Here is a 15,495-nt window from a genome sequence, read left to right as displayed (position 1 = left end):
AAAGAAAGATAACAAGAAATCAGAGCAGGAACTAGAGCCCCCAAACACTTCTGGCATTTCTGACCTCCAGCCAGGACAGAGCTGAGGACAAGAATCAAGATCTCTTGTCTTCAAAACTTCCTGACCCATTTCCGTCTTCTGTTCCCATCATCCCCTCAGAAGCAGTGACCCTGACTGCCATGAGGAAAAGGGGTGGGGGTGGTGGCTTCTTACTGAACAGGGCTATTGGGGGTGGCAATCAGGGGCTTTGTCTAAGGGACCTTGAAAGGGCTTCCACAGTTTCATTTGTGTAACAGCCAGATCAAGTGAGGAAAGAAGCCTTTGGTACCTGGACAGTGATGTGTAATGAAGGAGGTGTAATGAAAACAGAGACAGAAAAATGAGATGGGAGCCCTTGAACATAAGCAGCCATTCCACTCCACTGGAAACAGATGGGATCTCCGGCAAGTGCTTAACATGCTGAGGCCCAAGAGAACCAGGAAAAGGCAGAACAAAGGACATTTTTCAGAGTCTGACACAGGAGCTGGAGATGTCGCTCAATGATTGAGAGCACTGGATGCGCCATCATGAGGATCAGAGCTTGGATTCCAGCACGCACACAGGCTAGTTCACAAGCACCTGTAACTTCTGTTCCAATTCTGGACTCAGTGGGTGCCTGCATATACATATGCACATACACCCATTCAAAAAATAAAACAAAGCTTTAAAAGAATAAAAATGAAATGTCTGAATGAAAGCCCATAGGCTCACCAGAGCATCCACCTATGTCTGGCTTACTGGGATCCTGGCTCTTTCCATCTCTGGCGTTCAAGGGTTGACTCAAGAGCCATGAACTCAGGACTGGCCTTCAGGCACTGTGAAAGCTGTTGGAGTGGCTAGAATCACTGCATGAGGCCCCTCTCAAATCGACTGGAGAAGAAGAAAGAAAAAAGACTTAAACGTCATTGACCTTCAGATTGGAACAATAGTGAGGCTGTCTCTGGGCTACAAGCCCTATGTAGGCAAAGAGTGTTGAAAGTAAGCTAAACTCCTGTATCTAGGTAACTGTTTCTTCCTTTCTTTCCTCCTTTCTTTCTTTCTTTCTTCCTTTCTTCCTTTCTTTCCTTCTCTTTCTTCCTTTCTTCCTTCCCTTCCTTCCTTCTTTCTTTTTCTATCCTTCTTTGGTTTTGCAAAACAGAGTTTCTCTGTATAGCTCTGGCTGTCCTAGAACTCATTCTGTAGACCAGGCTGGACTTGAACTCAGAGATCCACCCTCTGCAGGGGTTAAAGATTTGCACCATCGTACCCAGAGTGGGCTGCAGTTTCTTACTAAGCTTATAACACCTCATACGGACTTAAGCCTAATATCTAGGGAGTGTCATTACTTGGACTGTTTAAAAAAAACATTTTAGTTTGTGACTATACTTTTCAATTAGGTGTTTAAGGACATATAGATGGCCAAAATTAACTATTTCCAGTTTTATTATTAAGGTCAAAGGGTCTGGCTGTCAGAGAATTATCTGGGATTTGGGAGGCCTCTGGTTCTTCTAATTTTTCTTTTACCCATTGTGCCATTTTCTGGATGAGTTGGGTTTTCTGATCCTTCTTTTGGAAGCACTGAGGGCTTTGCCCTCTTTCCAGGATGTGTACTGCATAGAGTCTAACCTCTGGGTCTCCACAGCCTCTCAGGCAAGAAGACAAATGACTTACCAGAGCTGCAGGGCCCTCTGAAAGCTGTCCTGTGTTCATGAGGGAGCTGATGACCTTGGATGGCAAGTGCCAAAGTACAGGCCGTGCTTTCAGTTCCTCTGTCCACACGGATGTGGGATGTCAGGCATTGTTACTCAACACCCAAAAGGCTGGTTACGTCAGTTTTGAAGAATAAATCGTGCTTTAAAATGTAGGTGCTGTGCAATACTTAAATAAATCTGGATTGGATATACATGTTTTGTTCTTTAAGCCAATTTTTGAAAATGTTGCCAAGATCAATACTTAAGAGAATTCTGTTGACTGCCATTGACGTTTGCCATCAATGCACTGAACTTTGAAATAATGTATTTTAATATCCTTTAATTATATATATATATATATGACTATGACATATGATAGATATAGTAGATAGATTATATGACACATATAATCTCAGAGTCTCATTCTCTATGAACCTCCTATGATTTACATCAGCTGTCTATGACATAAGTTCCCTCTACCACATAGAAACCCTTCTTTGCTAAAATATCCTTCTACTTACGTCCTTGTAACATTTTCTTCCCCTACTTACTGGTTCCCCTTTACTTTATATCTTTTCTTAATGTTATGCAATATAGCCACATTAACAAATAATGATATTGTCTCATTTTTAAAGATTTGTATCCAAACTACACAATAATATAATATCAAAAATTAAGATTACTTGTCTATGCATTGTTAAACTCTAAGGTTTATGTCTCTTGCATGTTTCCATGCAGACTTCATCACCACTTAGATTTGTCAAGGTAAGCCATCATTGCCTTTAGTACTATTCGTTGGCATTGTGTGTGGAGAAGAAACAGAAAAACAGTCTTTTCCCTTCCCAGGGTGATTTTCCTTCTCTCCGGGAGCTTCCCAGTCAAATCTCCCCGCTTTCTCTCTGCTTCCCATTCCTTTTTCCCTGACCAAGCACTAGCATTTGCCTCCTTCCCCATTGCCCTCCACATGAGTGGCGTGTCCAAACCTGACTGCAGGACTGCATACATAGGAACCAACCACAGCTCCTCACAGAAAGAAAGTCATTATGCTTCCTGTTGTAATTTAAGAAAAGCAACGCTCAAGAGAAAGATGTCATGCGACAGGGATCAAGCACAGGGCTTATTATTAGGAAAAGGGATCATAAAAAGGGGGAATGGGGCGGGGAACCAGCCTCCGGAGATAGGAGCAGCAGGAGAGAGGAGAAAGGAAAGAGGGAGAGAGAGGGGGAACAGACAGAGAGGAAGAGAAAGAGAGCAAGAAAGAAGGATGGGAGGTGGGCAGGGCCCTTTTAAAAGGGAACATAGTGAATATGCACAGGGGGTGCTCTTAGTGGCTGCAGCTGAGGGCGTATCCTGTCAGAACCCCAATGACAGGCCAGTACAGATGCCTGAATACTAACACTTCCACCTACAAATTGTGGCCCCTCTACCCTACCCCTTCTTCATCGCCAACATGTGACCAAAGAAAAATTGTCTTTCAAACCAAGTCCAAATAAAACTCACAAAGTAGTCCCTCATTCTTTAGCCTGAAGAAATGCCTTCAGTCACACCTCTTTCTTGTCCCCTACGAGTCCCAGGAAGCTACACACCAAGGACATAGAGCTCTGACCCACCCTCATTTCCTCCACCTGCCTGCAGCACAGTTCTCAGCCAAGCCACAAAGGACAAGAGGTTCTGAAGGAAAGGGGAGAAGGACATAAAAACACCAAGTGACAGAATTCCTCCGTCCTGCACAAGTAAGCTCCCCAAAAACTTAAGAAGCTAAACAAAACAGACCCAAAAACCTCCACTCTATCCTTTGGCTCTCTCAATGGTCAATGTAATCATATTACATGTTATTCCCATGTGCTGTCATGTGATGCCAGCTGTCATATGTGCTATTAAGGACTTAATACAATCTGTTTATGCGATTTGTCTGTCATTTTAGATTCAAAGAGCTAAATAAAATCGAAGCCGCTGCATGATATAATTTATGCTAATATTGCCACTCCTGTCATTTTTAAGATGTATACATATAGCATACATATATAGCCATCGGTATGTATGTATATTCAAACACTTTAAAGTAATTTCATTTTAAACACTATACAAATGCCAGGTGTGGTGGCACATGCTTTAATACCAGCACTCCAGAGGCAGGTGGATCTCAGTGAGTTCAAGGACAGCCTGGTCTACATTAGTGAGTTCCAAAACAGTCAGACCTATAATGAGAGTGAAGACGATCCATAGTCTGTAAGGTTACTATATCTTTATTCAGATAAACACCAGTCAAACTCAAGCCAGAGCATGCCAGGAGCAGCAAGGCAGGGAGGCCAGAGAGAAGGGGCCTCCCATGTGCTTGTGGCCCCTTAAAAACCTATCCCACGTCATCCTGACCTCACTTTGACCACACCCTGACAGGCTTGGTCAGGCACACCTGTAGCCAGCCCTTAGGAGGCGTGGTTACGGTGTCTCCCCACACAGACCTCATAGAGAGCCTGTCTAAAACAAAACAACAGTAACAAATAAATACATAAAATAAAAATTATACAACCTACTCAAAGATATACCAGGATGTCTTAAAATTTTCAAATAATCCCATGTACCTCTCTAACATTAACTCCACCTACCAGTTTGAGACAGCTTTAGATTAACTCCTGTAGTCTAAGTTGGAGTCCCTATCTCCCTCCTCTGCTATCTGTACATCCTGGAAATTTTAACATGATACTTCCATTACTTCAGTGTTATCAGATACGGAGGACCAACGGGGTCCTGACGGAGAAAAGACTAATATGCTCCAGAAGTTTCTTTCTTAATGACCTTTGTAACCATTGCTTTCTCCTGAAGCTCTGACTTCCTGGTTATTCATCATCATCTTCATCAAACCCTAGAATGAGATCCTAGCCATGTGGGACATGCACCAGTATAGGCCATGCTTGGCCAATAAGAAGCTATAAAAGTTACCAGGAAAAGCTATGCCTGTGTTGCTACAACTTCAACAAGGTACGCCTGTGCTGTCAGAGCTTCAGTGATGAGTATGGAAAGTAAGGCTATTTGGGGTCTAAAGCCAAAATTACCCAGGGAGCTGCTCACATGTTGAGTTGAGGAAAGGATTCAGAGTACCATACACACCTCCAACCTATTCAGACAGAGGACCACTAACCAGGGAGTGACTCATGCTGCCTCTAGGGCAGGCTCAGAATCCAGGAGGGTGTATGCTTGTTGACCAAAAGACAAATCCAGGACCTAGAACCCCACATGCAAGTGGCCACCGGGGCAGGTCCAGCACCCAGAAGACTGAAAGCACACTGCCCTCCAGTACAGGTTGCCTATATAGTCATGGGTCAGCAACACATTACCAGTCAATGCAGGCCTGGTACTCAAGAGGTCACCCATATGCTGACCTCAGGGAAAGCCAATGCACAGAGCATGTCCAGTGTCTAAGGGACTGCGCCCATATTGTCCATGGTGTGGGCCCAATACCCAGAGGGTGTCCTCACATGAACTAAAGGGTAAACCCAGTTCCAAGGAGGGAAATATATACAAATAAGCATGGGCCCAGTATACACTTCACCATTCAGGCCCAATATTAAGAGGACTATCCCAAGAAAGGAGCAATACCCTGTGTGGTACCTTGGGCAAGGCCAGTACCCCTGGGAATCCCCACATGCTGAATTGAGTGGAGACCAAGAACCCAAAAGGTCAACTGTAGCTATCCCTAGGGCAAATTAGTCAAAGGGATGACCATACAACGATCCCAAGAGAGTTCTGTACATGAGCAGGCACACAAAAGAAATTGCCAACATGACTACACCATTGCATGGCTAAGAGGAAGGTTTTTATTGTAAATAATAGAGAAAAATATCCAGAAGTATCTGGAACTGTCCAGGCTACATGCGCAAGAAGGGAGAATAGCAGGGACAGGAGAGAGGGCACTGTTATAAAAAGAACAAACGAGTATCTGGGAGAAGAGGAGCTGGGAAAGTGAAAAGGGCTAGGATGCTAGGACGGGGACTTTGAAATGTTATATATTGTACTCAGGGTGCTTGTGAGTAGGCACTGGGGGAAGCTGCAAGCAGGCACTCATGCTGCCTTTAGAAATGGCCCAGAAGTATGCCCACACACTGAAATAGAGGATATCAAGAAGACTCTTTCTTTCTACTGAAAATAACTGCTTTCTTTATGCTAAACCACTGTAAGGGGTCATTTTATGTTCTTCAAAAAAAAAATACCTTAAAATCTGTTTTAGGGTTGAGGGTTTAGCACAATGGCAGAGCAATGGCCTAGTAAGCATAAGACCCTGGGTTTGATCCTCAGCTCTGAGAGGGGAAAAAATTACATATTTTATCTTTGCAAAAGGGTTAAAAAAAGTTGCCAAATAGTGACATACAGAACTGCTAATTAGATGATATAAAGTCTAACAAAAGCATCAGGGGAAACCTGAGTGTAGCAGATGCAAGGATAAAGTAGGAGGAAGAAGAAAAGAAGGAGGAGGGGGGAGATAAGGCAAAAAAAAAAAACTAGAAGCGATAGAGCATAGGCTCAGCAGTCAAGAGCACTGACTGCTTTACCAGAGGACCCAAGTTTGATTCCCAGCATTCTTGTCATGGCTCACAATTGTCTATAACTTCAGGTCTGAGGGACCCAATGCCTCTTGAGGCCTTCACAGGTACCAGGTACATATGCATTCACAGACATACATTCAGTCAAACACACATATAAATTATTTTTTTAAGTTCTAAGGGGGAAAAGAAAGAAAAGTATTGGTACTCACATATATCAGTCATGCTACCAAACACTTGATGTGTTCCATCTAATTTAACCCATGAAAATCCTAAGACAGAAGAGCTCACACTCAAGTAGGAGAAGGAACTGAGGCACAGGACAGCTTAGCGACCCAAGGCTATGCAGCCTGTAGGCAGCTCATTCACAATTCATGTCTGGGTCCATTTGGCCCCAAAAGCTGTGGTCAGAAATCTTGCCTCTTTCTAAACTATGGAATCATCATGCTTTGGAAATCACAAAATATGAGAAGAAACTCATTAAAACCAAGTAATCTCAGCCACCATAGAAACTGAGGCAGAAGGATCAAGTCCACCTTGGATAACTTACTCAGAATGTTTCTCAAAGTTGAAGGAAAGTAAGCTGTGTGTAGTAGACACACATGTAATCACTGCTTTGGGGAAATGGGAACAGGAAGAGCAGGAGTTCCAGGTCACCATCAGCTACAATAACAAGTTTGAGGGCAGCCTGAGTTAAAAGATACCAGATCAAAAAAATTAAAGAATTAAAAGGGGCTCGGAGGTCGCTTGGTGGCTAAAAGCACTTGTTGCTCTTGCAGAGAACCGAAATTCAGTTGGCAGCACCCACATGGTGACTAACAACCATCTATAACTTCAAATAAAGTGGATCCAAACCACTCTAATGATTTCCATAGCCAAGAAATACACAGATGCAGAGATGAGGCTAAAACCCTCACAAACATAAAATCAATTCATTTAATTTTTTCTTTAAAATAACAATAATAAGTTAAAAGAACAGATTTAAAAAAAAAAACACTTGGGAGATTGGTTGAGGGAATACCTACCTTATGTAAGACCCTAGGTTCAATGCCTGTACTAGAAAAATTGGAATGAAAACTCATCAAGAGTATGTCACCTCTGCAGACAAGACCACACTTGACCTACAAATTCAGAAGGTTCAGAGATACAAAGGACCCAGGAGAGGGCCCTGTGAACCAAGACTCCCAATGATCAGAACTGATCACACCACAGAAGCAATGACACAAAAGACCCGACTCAGTCTATAGTACAGAGAAGCAGACACAGACAGGCACATGAGAAAAGAGAAATGTAAGCCTGTCCACCAGTGTGTGCATTGTGTGTGCTTAAAGACACAGCTACCACAGATGGAAATATTGGTGGCGGTGTCAATAAAACACCTTGGCTGGAGCTGAGCTATTGTGATCTCTTTACACAGAGGCCATTAAGAGTTGGCACCTACCTTATTTACAACAGGCAATTGTGACCTCAGGCAGCCTTGGACAGCCTAAAAGGCTCTCCCTTCAAAGACATATAGCAGCTCCAAACACTTAGTGTCTAAGGCAAGTTGGCCTTGTCACCACTTTGTCCCCAGTTGGGAAACCTGCCCCGTATGACACACTCCATGCATCCTGAATTAGCAGAATCAAAGGACGGCTCACCTCCTAAGAACCAGGAGGAGCAGGAGACACCACAAACCACCTCCTGAGGTAGCCACTCCCCACATCTTCCACAAGTGGTTTGGTTCCAAAAAAAACTACTGGGGACATTAAATCAAGAGGTCTACTCTCTGAGGGGTGGAAAACTGACATCAAAAACACGGCTCAAGTTTCCACAAAAGTCCAGAAAAAATAAAACCAGAACACTTAGGTTCTCTCTGCTACTGAGCATCATAGGTAACGCTCTGAGCTCTGCCCTATGAGAAAAGGTCAGCTGCCAACTGTTCTTTGCATCTGACATTTCACCAAGATCAATGACATTGGGGCCATTGGAGGGAGGGCAGCAGCTGAGATTCAGAGCAAGGACCAGGGTGGCTGGGGAAATCCCTGCAATGGATGAACATGCTGAGGCTGTTTGAAGGGCCAAGCTGGGGAACAGGAAAACTGCTCTATGCCCAGCATGTGGGGATCCAAAGCAGGCATGAGTGTCCTCCAGGCAAATAATACCATCCTGCTTTAGGCCTGTGATTGTCCCAACCCTGCAACATCATGTACAGGGGAGGGGGGACGTGACAAATCCTTCAGGGATGGGAGTCCCTCAGTCTTATTTAAAAGTGGAATGCAAACACAGGAAACAGGCATGGAAGCTTGAGAACCACACTATGAGGAGAGAGACAGAAAGGAGTCTGGCCTCCAGATGGACTTATAAATACAACCAGAACCATCAGAGACCACTAACAATATTCTTGCCTCATTCTGTAACTGAACTTAGGGTCACACCCTGTGTCCCATAAAACAAGACAGGTTTTGGCAACCCATTCTCAATAAATAAGACAATTAAAAGCCAAATGAATGTGAAAAGCACAAAATGGAGATTTAATCAATATGTCTACAGTGGGAAGCAAGACAAAGATCCAGTGACAAGCTGTCTCACCATCAAGGCCCTCTTTAAGGTCCTGGCATGGGGTTCAGGTAAGTAGAAGCCAGAGTTATGTACAGCTAAGCAGTCCCACTTGGCATGTGCCTGCTACCATCACTGTCCCCTCTGCAGTCTCTGCTGCTGGTGATCTGATGAGGCCTCACCTGTAAAATGCCTTCAAGAACACACCCCTCCTCTGGCAGGCACTAAACTCCAGCCTTTCTGTTCCCAAACTGGGATTCCAGGGCTCATTTCCAATCCACAACAGTGCCGTGTTTCTAACTGCTAACCACAGGAACAAGTAAGTACCTCTTTAAAATATGCTCATCCTTCTCCTTTCTGTCCCATCAGTCAAACAGGCCCAATTCTTCCCTGACCCATAGACTACAGGTTCCACCAGGATCTCAACTCCCTGTGCTTCCAGAACATTTGACTTTACATCAAGCTTCTCCAGAATCCCTCTTTCCTGCCCTATGGTCCACTCCTCCAGCATCTTGCATCCCTTTGCCTATAGGTAGGCCGGCTCCTTCCCACCCCTTAGGCCACCCAGCTCCTATGGGAAGCTCACTAGACTTCACCACCAGGTCAGCCCATCTGTACCAGTGCCACAAAGGGAAAACGATGTCTCAACCCTCTCTGAACATTGACAATCCTCCACTGAAAGAAAAACGGTTACTTAATCAAAAAAGAGAATGACTAAATCAAGAAACTACTTCAGAGGGGCAAGTGCCTGCCCTGAAACACACACACACACACACACACACACACACACACACACACACATACACACACAAGCAAAAAAAAAAAACAGGAACATGCCCCTTCCCATAAATTTTGGACTGCATTAATGATCCCAAGTGAGAATGACCTGGAAGAACTTTCAAACAAAGAATTCAAAATCATGACTGCGACTGTGTTGAAACAAGTCAAAGAAGCCAGGGGAATGCCCAAGACAAGGAAAACAGCGCTGAATGAAGGGAGGAAGTCAATCCAAAATAGGGAAATGGAATTCACAAAGAACACAATGCTGAAATAACCCAAATAAAAGCCTTAGTGGAAATCCACACCAATACAATAGATTATGTAGAAAAAGAATGTCAGAACTGGAAGACAAAATAGAGGAAGTGGATTATTCATGAAAGGTCAATAGTAAACTTCTACAAGTCTACAAATGGAACATGGTAAAGCATTGGGACACCACAAAAAGACACAACCTTTACTTTATGGACATGGAAGAGGAAGAGTAACATACTGAAAGCACAGAGAATATTTTCAAATTTTGTTAAGATTTATTATATGGATTTTTTTATCTTATGTGTGTGTTTATGTCTGAATGAAAACATGCGTGCAGGAGGAGGCCAGAGGAGGGTATTATGTCCCCTGGAACTGACTTACAGATGGCTGTAAGCTGCCTGATGTGGGTGAAGAAAATTCATGTCTTCTCCAAAAGCAGCAACTGCTCTTAAACAGTTAGTCCTCTCTCCAGCCCCACCATGGAGTATATTTTCATTAAAAACATGGAAGAAAATTTCCCAAGCCTAGAAAAAAAGAGATGCCCAACCTGGTACAAGAGGTTTATAGGACACCAAATAGACAGGACCAGAAAAGAAACTCCCACAACATACCATAATTAAGACACTACAGAGACAATGGGGGGAAAATGTATTTCAATCTGCAAGAACGGTCAAGTGACCAGTAAAGGCAGGATCATTAAAGTAACATCTGATAAACTGGTAGGAAGTTTAAGGCCAGAAGTGCCTAGAAAGACATATCCAATCTCTAAAAGATCCAACTGCAAAACCAGACTATTGTACCCAGCAAAATTACCCATTAAATGAAAGAGAAATAAAAACTTTCTACATTAAAAACAGATTCAAGGACTTTATGACCATCAAGCCAGCTCTACAGAGGATATTGAAAGGGACAGTTCACATTGAGGAGGAGGATAAACACATTCAAGGAGCCACAGGGTATAAACAATACCAGGCAAGCATGAGTGTGGATGAGGAGTGAGAAGCTGAGGGGTGTCAGAAGGCTTGACAAAATCACAAGTACATGAAAAGCTATATGAAAGTCTATGATCTTACAACCCAAGGAAGAAAATTTTAATGAGGGGATAGAACACAGAACATGGGTTACATAAAAGGGGATTAAATGGGATTGGGGAGACGAGAGGGTAGGGGTAAATTAGCCCAATCAGGATATATGAAGATATCTTACAGAAGTCCCCATGTTTGTAAGCTAATCAGAAAACGTCTTGTTGTTGTTGTTTTGTTTTCAGAAAGGGTTTCTCTGCATATCTCTAGCTGTTATGGAACTCACTCTGTAGAACAGGCTGTCATTGAACTCAGAGATCTGCCAGTCTCTGCCTCCCAAGTGCTGGGGTTAAAAGCATGTGACACTATGCCCAGCTCAGAAATACATTTTTAAATAACTTTGAAGCAGAGCTTCTCTGCAGGGTTAGACAATGCTACTCCCAAATGGCATGTGTTATTACACACACACATAAAAGAAAATCTCAATGCCAGGCACAGGAAACCACCCTACAAGTCGTAAGTCGGGAAGGTCCCAGAGGTGCCCAAAACACCACCTGCTATTGCTCTTAGGTGCTATCTTAGTAGGGGCTTTCTCCCCATGACCAAAGCAACTTGGGGAGGAAGGGCTTATTTTCAGCCTTCACTTTGGGGAGACAGTCCATCGCAGAAGGAAGTCAAGTCAGTAACACAAACAGGGCAGTAACCTGAAGGCAGGAGCTGATGTAGAAGACAATGAGCAGCGCTGAATACTGCCTTGCTTCCCCATGACCTACTCAGCCTGCTTTCTTATAGATCCCAAGACCACCAGCCTAGGGATGGCACCATCAACAATGGGCTGGGCCCTCCCCAATGTACATGTACCTACCCTAACTAGATGACCAGACCCTATTAAAAAGTCAGCACTCAAAAAGATGCAGGATGCAGAAAAATCAACCTCAATTGACCAGGAAACTCTGTCACTGCTGGGTAGATTATATAGTGCCAGAAGATGCTACTCAAGCTTCTGCTGGTAGGGGAGAGACACCAATAGTCTCACCCAACACTGCATGTTGCATGCTATAATACTGATCTGCAGAAGACCTGCACACTGGTGCAAGAGTGGAATAATGATGACGGAAATTACCAAGTGTTTTCTCATTGAATATGAGGCCTACTTCACAGAGAAATTTCATACCTGCTTAAAGAAAATGACTGAGGACATCATAGGATGAAGAGAGAAAATGTACTTGCTACACGTACCTGCTCTCAAATTGCCAGCTAAATATTTATGTATACACATATAGGTTATTGTTGCTTTGACGTTAGTAAAAGACACTTCTTTCTGCAGGGGTAGTAGTTTATCCAACCTCATACCCGGTCCAAGTATCAAGCATAAGTAACTGTGAGTTCACCTGTGGACAAGTAACCTACAACAACCTCCCAACACACAAGGCTCAGCAGACATCATGAAAGAGAGAACAGAAAAGAATGTTCATGGATGGGAAGAATGGTGAACAGTTAACTTCTGGACATAGCATGGTTATTGCACACATCAATTCCTACCAGATGTGTTCACCTGCAAAGTCCTCCAGGAGATCAAACCAGTCAAGATTCCAGAATGGATGGAGCAAATAAAACAAAGATCTACCCTTACTGGATGAGCTATTGACAGATTTGATGGTTGAGCGGGAGTTGCTCTCCTCTGCAGATGCTACAAGTATGTTGCCCATACAACAGTGGAGAGCGCTAATTGGACTCAGGTATATAAATAACCAAAAGAAGGAAACTGTGAAGCTGTGAGAGGGTAGTGGTAAATGACTATCACCAAAATGCATTGTATAAATGTACAACATTTACAAGGAATAAGTAAGTATTACTGAAAATATAAATTCAGAATTCATGTCTACATCTCTGCCAGGCCTGTTATAATTTCACAAGAAGAGGAAATTATAAGGATCCCACAATTATATAACTCCTGTGTGCAACACACCCTAGACCACTACTAAATTCTGATCAGTTCACTTTGTCACTAGAATCCATCAATCCATGCATAAAACTTACTCATGGGTAGACTTTTATGGGACAGAATGTTTTGTGTCAGTCATACATGAGACAAAGTATTTCTCAGGAGACCATCACTTAAATCAATGACCAACGGGACATAATAACTATATCACGGATGCCTAAAATTCTTTTGACTATAAGGTGATGAGTCTATACTTAGGGCACTATCTGACATCATCAAAGTTCTTTCACAGGTCAGTTAACTGTCTCCCTCTTTAACTAGCATGCAGTCATCCAACACACTAATGACCACAAACAGCAAGACACAAGAGGGCTTGTGAGGATGGAAACTAACGAGGGAACAGATAAACCACTTACAATACACTCCATAAGGACATTCATTAAAACAATCCATTTCCTTCATTCCATCCCAATTTTGAATATAGAACACAAAGAACCACTAGGCCCCACAGGCAGGCATTGTATTTTCTCTGTGGTGGGTCTGTCTGTGCCATCTCAAGACCAGCTCTAACAGACATGGGGACATGCCAACAAAAGCAAGAACAAAGAGCAGCTGCTGATTTTGGAAAGCAGACTGCACCACACCTGTCTTATCAGCACATCTAGATCCCGCCCCTTCCTACATGATGACCTTTCTAGGAGACAGCGAATGCCTATAAAATGGAGTGCACCTTTTGGGTGGACAGTCAGAGGCAGGAGCAGGAGGAGAAGCAACATCTGAAGACTTTGACCCCTGAGAGCGCCAAGGTAAGGACTGCCCAGAGGGATGCACTAAGAAGGGCAGGCCAGGTGGGAATGACCATGGGAGAGGTCACCTCTGGACAGATGACTAGGGCTTACTCACTGATAATCTAGAAGGTTCCTGGGCGGCTGAACTGCAGGACACTGAGCCTAAAGTGGGATGGTGGATAGCAAGGGCTATGTGGAGGATGTTTTCTAGAGAAAACAGGAGACTGACTGCTGGAAATCTCAGAGAGGTCCACCAAATCAACATAGCCATGAATTCATTAACAGGCATACTTGCTTTTCCTGAAAGTGTGTTTAGATGAATGCCATGCTGTTTAGATTTCGAAGGGGTCAGAAATGAACGGGAAAAGTCTGGAAATGTGATGAGACTTACTTTTCAAAATGGCAATTTATTCAAGAAAAGGAATTGTCACTGGCTTCAATTTACTGGAACCACTTTCTGATGGTAATCACAGCAGAGAATTTACTTTTCATACTTAGGTATACACAGTGCCTACCTAAGTCATCACCATTACCCTCTAAGAATCATCAAATGTACAGACAATGCCTAGCTCAGCTCTGGGAAGATACAGCTACTGTAGACTATGGGAGTGTGGACATGGAAAGATTTGAAGGATGATAGGAGAGGGATTGTAGATGATATCATAAAACAATATGAAGTAATTACCAGAACGGCACCAGTCACCATGGAGGAGCAATTACTGGGCAGGCATATCACATGAAGCTCCGTGATGTGAAGCTATAGTGGTCTTTCTGTAAAGTAGCAGTTACAGTTGAAGTCTTGATGAATGATCCCTGCTATCAAGAACATATGCACAGGGTCCCCTCTGCCATAAAGCAAATCGCAATTAATTGTCTTAGGGTGAGGATTTTACAAAGTGACACCATTACAATTCTGACACCTTTTCTAAAGGTCAAAGGAAAGACCCACACCCTAATTTTGCAAACCCTGACAGGTGAAATAGGGCAAGAGGGAAGAAATGCAACAGTGCTCCTCATATCTTAGGGGAAATGTCAGGGGCACATGCACAGTGGGAAAACTGAAATCACTCAGCTGGTAAAGGTACACGCTACCAAGTCTGATGACTTCATTTTGATCCCTAGAACAAACATGACAGAAGTAAAGAACCAACTCCATCAAACTGTCCTGTGATGTACAAACATGACTTAGAACACACATAAACCCCAACATAAATAAATAAATAAATAAATAAATAAATAAATAAATAAATAAATAAATAAATGTAACTCAGAGATTTGAAGACTGGCCAAGCATGGTGGTGTACACATTTAATCCCAACACTGGAGGGACTGAGAATTCAAGGCCAGCCAGAACTAGAAAGCAAGCTGCAGGAAAGTCAGGACTAAGAGTAAAACCCTCTCTCAAAAATCAATAAGCTAATACATCAAGGTAAACGTCAGAGACAAAACATCTAGAGAATAAGCATAAGCAAGGAATCTGGGAAGGGGAGATGGGAAATGATGTATACCTCCCAATTGACTAGGGAAACTGGGGTAAAAACAGGAACTAATGTCCAGCTTGGCTGCCACAATTCTATAAGATGTCTCAGGAAAAGTCCAATACTAACTACACACTAAGAAGATAATTAGGGGAAGGGGCCTGAGATTGAAGCTGAGCACTCAAATTGATGTATCTAAAATGGGGACTGGGAAACTACCAGGGGCCTAAAACACAAATCAGTTTTAAAGCAATGCCATAACGTGGTCAAGCGTTGTATACAATATCAGCACTGAAAAACGCAAGAGGAGGGGAATTTATATGTAGGATATACCAAGAATGTGTGGCAGCATGCTATAGCACAAGAATATATATGGGACCAGGAAGTCAGACCTCAGGACAGGGCTCACCTGCATTGACTTGTTGCAGCCAATCCTGACAGTACA

The sequence above is a fragment of the Cricetulus griseus genome, chromosome 6 (genome assembly GCF_003668045.3).
Source record: "Cricetulus griseus strain 17A/GY chromosome 6, alternate assembly CriGri-PICRH-1.0, whole genome shotgun sequence".
Classification (NCBI taxonomy): Eukaryota; Metazoa; Chordata; class Mammalia; order Rodentia; family Cricetidae; genus Cricetulus; species Cricetulus griseus.
This window is presented reverse-complemented; position numbering follows the sequence as displayed.